Source organism: Balearica regulorum, chromosome 20, assembly GCF_011004875.1.
Source record: "Balearica regulorum gibbericeps isolate bBalReg1 chromosome 20, bBalReg1.pri, whole genome shotgun sequence".
NCBI classification, from domain to species: Eukaryota; Metazoa; Chordata; class Aves; order Gruiformes; family Gruidae; genus Balearica; species Balearica regulorum.
This window is the reverse complement of record NC_046203.1, coordinates 12,945,475-12,954,652: the sequence shown is the minus strand read 5'-3', so window position 1 is coordinate 12,954,652 and position 9,178 is coordinate 12,945,475. Positions and strand designations below refer to the sequence as shown.

The following is a 9,178-nucleotide window of genomic DNA, read 5'->3' as shown; positions in this document are numbered from 1 at the left end:
GACTTCTAGCTGGTCCTGCAGAGCAGCCAGTGGGAGACTGCTGCAAGCTGGGAGCATCCCCTGGGTGCGTGACCATGCCCTTGCAGAAGCACTGCTCCTGACACCATAGAGCCTGTCTTAGTTGGGAGAAGACAGTGAGAGGGACGGGGAAGAGACTTCTCTCTTTTAGAAACGGTGCTTGGGGAGTGGATTTCCCCCCGCAGCAGGAGAACCCACGGGGCAATAAAGGAGGCCAGGAGGGAGCTAGTCAGGGAATTCCCCAGGGACGAGAAGCAGCGTCTGGATGAAGAATGACCCCACCAACCCAGGGCACTGGCTGCAGCCCCAGGCCCGCTGGTCCCCACTCTCTGCCAAAGGCTGTGTGTGAAGCAGGAGCTCAGAAGCCACCCGAAGAGCAACGAGTGGAAGGACATTTCTGCGTGTTTGAGAGCTCAGCTGAGGCGGGGCATTTTTCATAGCTCTCCTACAATAAAACACTCGCACATATTTAACATTTCTAACATGCTTTACTGAACTTGTGGTTATACATAAAGCAATTTACAATAAATCAATTAAATAATAAGTTAAACCACTATACATTTATACATAGGATTTCAAAGGGCTCGAATGACTATCAGGTTCCAATACAAGACGACTATAAGACAACATTAATATTCAAAGGAAAGAAGGAGCATGTTTTCAAACCGATTTATAGTGCAAATCAAATAGTCAAGAGCAAAATGATGGACTCTGCCAGAACACACAATAACTTTTTGTCATCTCTCTTCTCCCCCTTTCTCTCTGCCTCAGCCAGCTGGTGCCCAGGGACAGAGTGGACTTTAGGTTTCCATATTGAACAGTGTACAGTGTAAAGAGTACAGGGCCACCAGGCCACAGCTACAAAGCCATGCTCTGTAAATGGGATTTGTTCCTTCTCTCCGAGAACTGAAATCCCACATGAGAGTTGATACAACAGGGACTGCTACAGCCAGAAGATCTCAGAGGAGACTGCTGCTCCAGTAGCTCCTCTTTATTCCTATCGGAGCTTCATCACCATGACCTTCTGCAAAATCAAGCTCTTTCACAAAATGCTTTTCATCAACTCTGTGCTCCGCAGCAGACAAAAGGATGGCAGAGTTTGGATCACTTGGAGTTAAGTCCACTATGATACCAGAATCACTGAAGCTTCTGAGAGAACTTCCACCCAATGCCTTCAGCGAAGAAGGTGGGCTTAGAGGACAGGCATCTGGAGCTCTGAAGAGGTTCTGAGCCAGCTGCTCCACATCCAGGCTGTATGGCCTCACATCAGTCTGGATGGCCTGTTCCACCATCCTGCTGCTGATTTTCTCCTCCTGGGAAGCAGCTAGTTTTTCCCCCAGAACATTTTCAAGCATCTCTTGATTCACAGCAGAACTGGAGGGAGCTGCATCACTCAACTCAGAGCTTGTGGTGGTCAGCCTCTCTTCAGATGAATCAGTCCTGTTAGCTGTGTCCTCGTTAAGAAGCAGCCCACTATCTGCCACTTCCTCCAGAGCCTGGTCCTCTGAGATGAGGCTGTCTGGCATCGTGGCACACAATGCTAACAGCTTCCCCTCTGAGTCACACGTGTACTCCAGGCACCGCTCATCTCTCACAGAGCTGTTCTGAGCCATCTCCCTACTCTGCAGCAAAGATTCCAGTTTATTGGTTTCATTGCTGCTGTCCACGAAGTATTTCTGAATTTTTCTGTCTTTCTCAGCCAAGCTGTTTTTCATGCTTTCAATGACCTGCTTGAGTTCTTCAATTTCCTGCTCACTTCCAAGGCAGCCAGCTCCACCTCCACACGATTACGCTCTTCTTCAATCCAGTCTTCCTTCATCCCTCTTGGCTGAGCTTTGAGCTCTTCTATTTCTGATTCCCTGTGGCAAAACACAAGTGTTGTTACACTTCTGCTGACTGGTCAGTGAAAGACTCAACTGTGAAAGGCTCCACACGTGAGTTATGAAGCTGTGCATCCGGAAACTGAGATTCATCCCACCTAGCTTTAGGTGTCTATCTGACATGCCGGGCTGTTGAGTTGCCTGAGAGAGAGAGAGAGAGGGAAAGACCAGCAGCGCGGTGGCAATTTCTTCTCTGCAATATGTGTCGCATGCTCTGGCAGGTATCCCTTCTCTTTCTCGTACAGGAAACTGCACAGGGAGGTGCCTGAGGCTGGGCAGGGTGAATTGTCACCCAAGTGTCTAATATTTTCCCTTCTAGGAAAGAACTGGCAAATCCACATGAGAACTGATGGCATGAAAGCACATGATGGAGCCTGCCTTGGAGTGAAAACCAACTAGAGACGGCTTTGACTAAAAGTAACCTTGAATTTTACAGTGCTGAAACAACAGTGCTTTTACACGGGATGGAGCACCCCGCTGACTGTCGAGCCCCCAACAGGCGGAGTCACACCTATGCTGAGGAGCAAGATGACCTGCTCGGCAACCCAGGCAGCTGACGCCACATTACAGCGCAGAGAAGGTAAGCCAGCGCGCTGAACACCAGGATGCTGGAGTAAAGACTGGCCTCATCATCGGGCTGCTGTCGCTTCCTTTGCATGAGCCTGAGTTGCTGCTGCTGCTGGCTGAAGCAGCCCCGTAATTCTGACGGGTGGCAGCAGGACGCAGCTGGTTTTTGCACAGCGGTGACAAAGGGTCCTTTTCACAGGAAGTAGGTGGGCTGGCTCTGGACTTGTTGGATAAGGAGCCATTATTGCCACCATAAGGGCCATGGCTGGAGGGGAACCAAAACAGATAAAAGCGTATTTTTTTTCCTTTCCCACTCTTTATTAAGAAAGATGCCCATGCGTGGAGGTTTGCACTGCTACCTTCATCCTCTCATGGAAGTTGTTCTTCTAAACTGTAATGAAAGGGCTGGGTTAAAAAACATACAGAAAAAGGCAAATCCAGCCAGCAAAAGAGAAGCCTTGAACATCCACATTTAAATACCGCAGAATTATGAAGCAAAATCTCTTCTCAAAATTTGTCTGACTTGCTTTCCTCCCGTCTCTGAAAATGGAACAGTTCATAAGGAAGAGATGGTTGGGTGGCTGCTGCAAACCTTCACCACAGCGCTGCGGTTTGGGTGATTTCAGAACTATTTTACAATGATGTGCAGGACTGTGGTTTGTGACAACATGGCAATGTTTCATAGCGAGTTAAGTCAAAGAGTGAAAAGAGAACATATTGCAAAGGAGACATCTCGTTCCACTTGGTACAGTGCAGCATCCACTCTTGTGTGAGGCAGAATTTGCACAGACTGTCTGTAACACAGCAATGCATGCGAAGGAGCATTATTACAGAGGACTTCTGTCCAATTAACTCGCTCAGTATGCTCCAATATAAAGTTAGATTTAAATGCACAATAATATATGAATCAATACATATAACCTTACTGCAAGTAAGGTGATTTTAGGGCTTCATATAATACTTAGTATTGGTTTTTTCCCCCACGCAGTACCTTCACTTGTTAGACTTAACCTAGAGAGCGCTTAAGTAATGTTAACTTTTCTAACAGTCTCACCACACAGACAGGAAACTGCTCATTAAGCATCGTTCTGCAGATCTCTCTACACTGGGGCACACTGTGACCTCAGAGGTGTCTGGGTGACTTAAGCATATGGGTATCCCACTGCTGGTCCCAGTCTGCCTGCCAGCTCTTCCACAAAGGGCAGGAAACCAGTCCTGCCAACGTGAAATCTTTCCACCTACTCCAGAAAATTTAACCAGCAGGGATTGCGTGGGCAGAGCACATTGTGCTGGTTTTTTTTTTCCTATCTTGTATTACAGTTCTCGTCAGTGTAAAAGTGCTGCCTGAGAGCACAGTGTTACCCAAATTGTTTGAAAACTCACAATACTGATATTGTATGTCTTAGCTGTAAGGCCGTACGGAGTGGTCTGTCTCTGCACTAGCAAGGCTTGCACCATTCAGGAAACATTGCTTTGCTTACTTGCGAGAAAAAGGAGATCTTTTGCTTCCAGCAAGACATATGGACTTCAGGTGCCGAAATAGTGGCCGTGCTGCTTCGAGAGCTAAAATCAGCTTTGCTCCCTGGAAAGGGAAAGGGGCCAGTAAAAACATGATGGAAATTACAACTCAAAATAACAGTTTTCAAAATAACAATGAATCACAAGCATCCTTCCTGTGTCTGTCCTGTCTGAATTTTAGGCGTTGCATGAATTTTCAGACATCCCTGAGGACAAGTGCTGGGTTTGTTCCAGATTTTCAACAGTTCTTCAGAACTGGCACTTCAACAAGAGCAGAAGAAACATGGGGACACAAAACCCTGACGCTACAGAAGCCGTTTTAGGACGTGGCTGGGAATGTTTGTTGTGACAACCTGTTTGCTTTCTCACAGCCATCAATACGTGAAGGAGGCTGCTCATGTGGCTCCTTCAGGAGCACAGTGATTAGGAGCACACAGTTGTAACTGTAGATTTCGCTTGCTTTAAACCATAGGAAAACACGACGCGCCGGGAGGAAAGCTGCTTCTCTTTTGGTTTCTGAGATGATGGACACTTATGGGACTATATCTACAAATGTGCATAGGCTAACAGGGTCTATGTACATGTGTATATGTACAGACATAGGCAGGTTGTCGTGGGACACGCAAGCATAGCAAGGCAGTTGCAATAGCCTTAAAATAATCCAATAATCACGCATGGTGCTCAAGTGCTTCTCGGCTGTTAAGCCATCTATCTGAGTACTGACTTTCTACGGATCACAGCTTTATTTCCCAAGCTCTGGCATATATAAGGACAACTGCTCTCATTTTGCTAAGGCCAGTAGTAGGTAGATGTACTAAGAAAGTCTCATCATCTGGAAAGCATCCTAACTTTAGGGTGGGTTTTTCCCAGTCTGTCACTCAAATGGCAAATGCCCCAAGCCAGAGCCAGGTCTCACGCTGCAGAGCCACAATAGTGTACGATGACTTTATCCGAGGGGATGGAAATAACTTTTCAACACCCTTTACACAGCTGGTCGGGGGGAGCATCTCTCACCTGAGAATTTCCGGGCACCGTCCCAGGCACAGACACCCCCGTCGGCGGCTGCAGACTTACCATGAACCCCATTTTTGCTGTCTTTTCCACGAGGGGGGGGATGCAGCTGCAGCTACCATCGGGGCAGAGGAACCTTCAGGCGTACAACCTCTCTTAAACTTCGCAGAGCTGGTGGTGATGTGCATGTCTTGCACCCCTGAGCACCCTGGGCTGGGAAAAGGCCTCGTCGGAGCACGTCTTCACAGCCTTAAAGAGGACGAGACTTCCAGCAACTACCATTCGGCAACTCTTAGCAACCCGTCTGAGGATTAGACGGGTTCGGATTTAGCTTCATTTCTCTTAAAACCTTTAACTCACAGCTACATCTCCAGTTCCAGTCCTTAACAGCATAAGCAGTGTATTTCCCAGAAACACTAATGCTGCTTCTTTGCCTTTTAACATGGGCTTCTTCTAGCAAGATTGGTTTTGTACACCACAAGCAAACAAGGAAAAAACCCACACTGCTCACGTGCACTGACAAACATCAGGAAAAGAAGCGGCAAAGAAACGTTGAAGTCTGCTTTAGCATTTCGGGCTTTTCTTCAGATAGCACCCTTAGAAACGACCCCTTTCAAGGGCAAAGTCTCCCAGGGGGAAACGTACTCGATTCACAGTGACAAGCCCATAGCTGACTGTGAGTTTGGTTCCAGCCCCTGGCCTTTGGCTTACTACTCATTTGATTTACTATTACTATACATGAGACTCTCGCCTCGGACCCCTCTGCAGCAAACCCCCAAATCAGTTCTTTGCATAGCTCCACTTTGAACATCCTAAGATGTCAGAGATGAGGAAACAGGGGATGTAAAGGAAAACAGAAAAGGAAACCATCTATTGATTCTTGAGGAAACATTTCTCAGAAAAATCCTTCAAATCCCAGGATTCTCATCAGAAAGGCATTCATAACCTGGAGGAATTCCAAAAAAGGTCAACAATAATGATAGCAGCATTACAGGGCACTGTTTATGAAGGGAATGCATTTTGTGTATTCTAAGATAGAAGGAAATACTGGCAGCACTGTTTATCACGGGGAGGAGGAACACAGCTGGAAACCTGTAAAGAAAACCACGTAGCAGTAACACCACAGGATTCTGGCTGCCATGCATGTTATTTCATGAAAAAACACTTGGAGCTAAAAGGTGACTTGGCTGGCACGGCTCTCACCCTGTCCAGCAGCCCAGGCGCTCCCTGCAAAAGTCCCATCTCCGCATCCCTCACTCACTCAGGTTTGCAGTTAGAGCTGTGGCTCTCTCATGGACCAAGCGCAAGGCTAAGCTCAAGGTTGCAGGCATCCCGAGGTGAGAATCTCCCTGTAACAGTGGGCTCCCCATTTTCTGTAAGCCTGGAGCAGTATCAGGACAATGAACGGGCCAGAGAGAGAGAGAAAGCAGTTATGGGGTGTGTGCTGGGAACTCACCTTCAAACCCCCAATAAACCAGTTCCCGAATTAGACCAAGCAGAACAGCTTCCCTGGGAGCAGACTCCCTGCCTCCCCGCTGCCTGCCCAGCAGCCTGCTATTAGGGCACTCTTCTCCTTTGTGCTCAAGGCCATCCTCCAGAAGAGGCAAACAGATCTAAATCTAAGTTTCTTTTCCATTTACTGAACTAAGTAATGTGTAGCTCCTGTTATTTCTTTTTCTTTTTTTTTTTTTTTTTTTCCCCTTGTGAGGAAGACTTGTGCCCGAGACCCTGCACTGCAGGTGGGCTGTGCCACCAGCCCAGAGCTGAGCAGGTCATTATTTAGGACAGATGGGATTTCAGGCTTTTGCCTTTTACTTGCCCATTCCTCCTTTGTAACTTGCTGACTTCTTTTTGGGATCCTCCATTTGTGCTCTGACGCCTGGCCGCTTGCTGCAGCCCGAGAGTCTTCTGAACAAAAGGAGATGCATCTCCTGAGAGGCCAACCACTAATTGCCTACGTCTCTAAGCAATACCTACAATCATTTTTTAGAAGGGGGTGGATCATAAAGTTTGTGACACAGAATTAAAAGATTGCTTTTGTAGGCCCCTTTCATTTAACAGGAGCTTATAGATTTGGGTTCAAAAATACAAAACACTTGAAAGCCGAAACACTCTTTGTAGCTGCTACTTTGCTTATTCTCCATTGAAAGAAATACTTGGCTATTTGAACATGTTTCCCACATCAATTCCACTACATTTGTTTAAATTAAAACTTTAAATCTAAAATATACAAAAATCCAAAGTAAAAAAAAAAAAAATAGCGCTATGCTAATCGTTTTTCCCTGACTTTTTAAGCATCTTTTGCTCAAAACACCTAAATTCTGATCATACCCAATATTATCTCTCATACTTATAGAACACCTTTTTCACTTCAGTGCAATGTAATCAGCTGATGTCCTAATAATACTCCGCTCTCCTGACACAGAATTCATGGTGCAAAATGAGATACAGAATCTCCCTCTGCAATGCTAGGTGCCTTGGGCAGCGGTCCTCAGAAACAGGACAAACAGAGAGTGCCTAAGCTTATCGGGGTGAACAGAAGAGGAAAAGGCATCTAATTAGACCCACCTGAAGATCCAAGTGTGATCTTCAAACACAAACTTTCTTCCACAACTGAATGTCTAAGACTGACTTTTCTTTCTGTTAAACAAAACTAAACCAAACAAAAAAACCAAAACAAGAGATAAATACAGGAGACAGAGACTGCACTTGGCCTCAAGAAGGGCTAACAGCAGAGTTGTCAGAGACCTGATGAGGAACACAAGAGACTGGAGTGCGATTTGTCTGACTAAACATGGATGTCTCTAATGCAGACACCCTTGTCCAAGCCAACCTTGGTCCCATCTGTAGGCAATGGAGAGTTAGTCAGTGTAACCAGTGAGTTCAAGGTCCTGTTCATCTCATCCTACAGTAAATGCTTATAGAGTTGGTCAGAAAGACTGCGCACTAGATTCACTGATTTTCTTCGTTATATCTCCTTTAAAACAAAACAAGACCTTAGTCCACTTGGGCAGGTGTAGACGATTACAACCATGTTACAGATACACAACTGAGGTCAGATAAATTACTGTCCACCTCTGCTCTATCCAATTTGACTCGAGACCATGCCTTTGTGTCTCCCTCACCTCCAAAACAGCTCCTGTAACCCTCAGAAGAAGGGAAATGGCAGATTCACCTGTTCAAGCCGTTCCACTTCCTGTGAGCAATGGGACCGGTCACGGGGTCAGAAAAAGAGATCCAGTCACCATCCGCAGCCCACAGCTCCTGAAGGTCATTGAAGAAGACCTGTAGGTTCAAATTTCACCTCTTCTGACTCCAAATACCGAGGGATTGATGCCAGACAGGAGCTCCAATGGCATCTACCGGCTGCATTGGGTCTGTTGACTCAGCTGGGAGGAACCATTCAAAAACCGCCGCAGGGACCTAGACATTCTGAAGCATGGGGGGGGGCTTGGAGGGGGCGGGCTGGGCTATGCAAATGATGAACCCCCCAACAGCTGCTTCTACCCCACCGCCACCCACCAGCCCTCACAGTGCTGGTCGCCTTCCAGACCTCACAGCACCCACTGCTACAACACACCAAACCTTCGCAGGGTGATGCCCCTCCATGCTCAACTCTAGGACTCAAGCTGTGAGGAGAGCATCGGCTTGAACCTGGACACGGCATCCTCGCTCCTGGATGGCGAGATGTGCAAGTTCACCTTCCTCTGAAAGGGGGAAAAATAACAGTAGAACCCTCAGCCTGAAACAACAATAGCTTCAACTCGTTTAAACCAGACACACAAAAGGGTTCCATCATCCCAGTTTTTAAGAACAAAAATACACGCTTTAGACAATTACGACTAATTGGGAGAAATCACACTAGGTAATCTGAAGGCCACTTTAAAGAGGGTTTAATATTTAAGCAAGCTGGGAGGGGATTTTGTCAGCCAGGAATCCATCAGCAAGAGCTTGAATCTTTAAAGGAACCAAGTTTTCTAACATGGAATGGATATTTTTAGCTATAAAACCATTTACTCTAAGCAGGAGAAGATTAGTCCCTGTATACTACCTCTCAGCTATTCACACACATCTCCCTTTTTGAAAAAAAACAACCCCCAAACCTAAGTGCCGCTAAGGAGTCTTTTGGGTGGAAAGCAAAGGTGGGTAATCCTTCCAGAAGTATAGGCAGCTCAAAGCAATTG

The 9,178-nt window shown here is 46.5% G+C and overlaps 1 pseudogene; it reads right to left on the bottom strand.

Moving 5' to 3' along the window:
- Positions 1-818: 818 nt before the first annotated feature.
- On the bottom strand, positions 819-5,069 carry LOC142604664 (syntabulin-like; annotated as a pseudogene).
- Between the last annotated feature and the right edge of the window lie 4,109 nt (positions 5,070-9,178).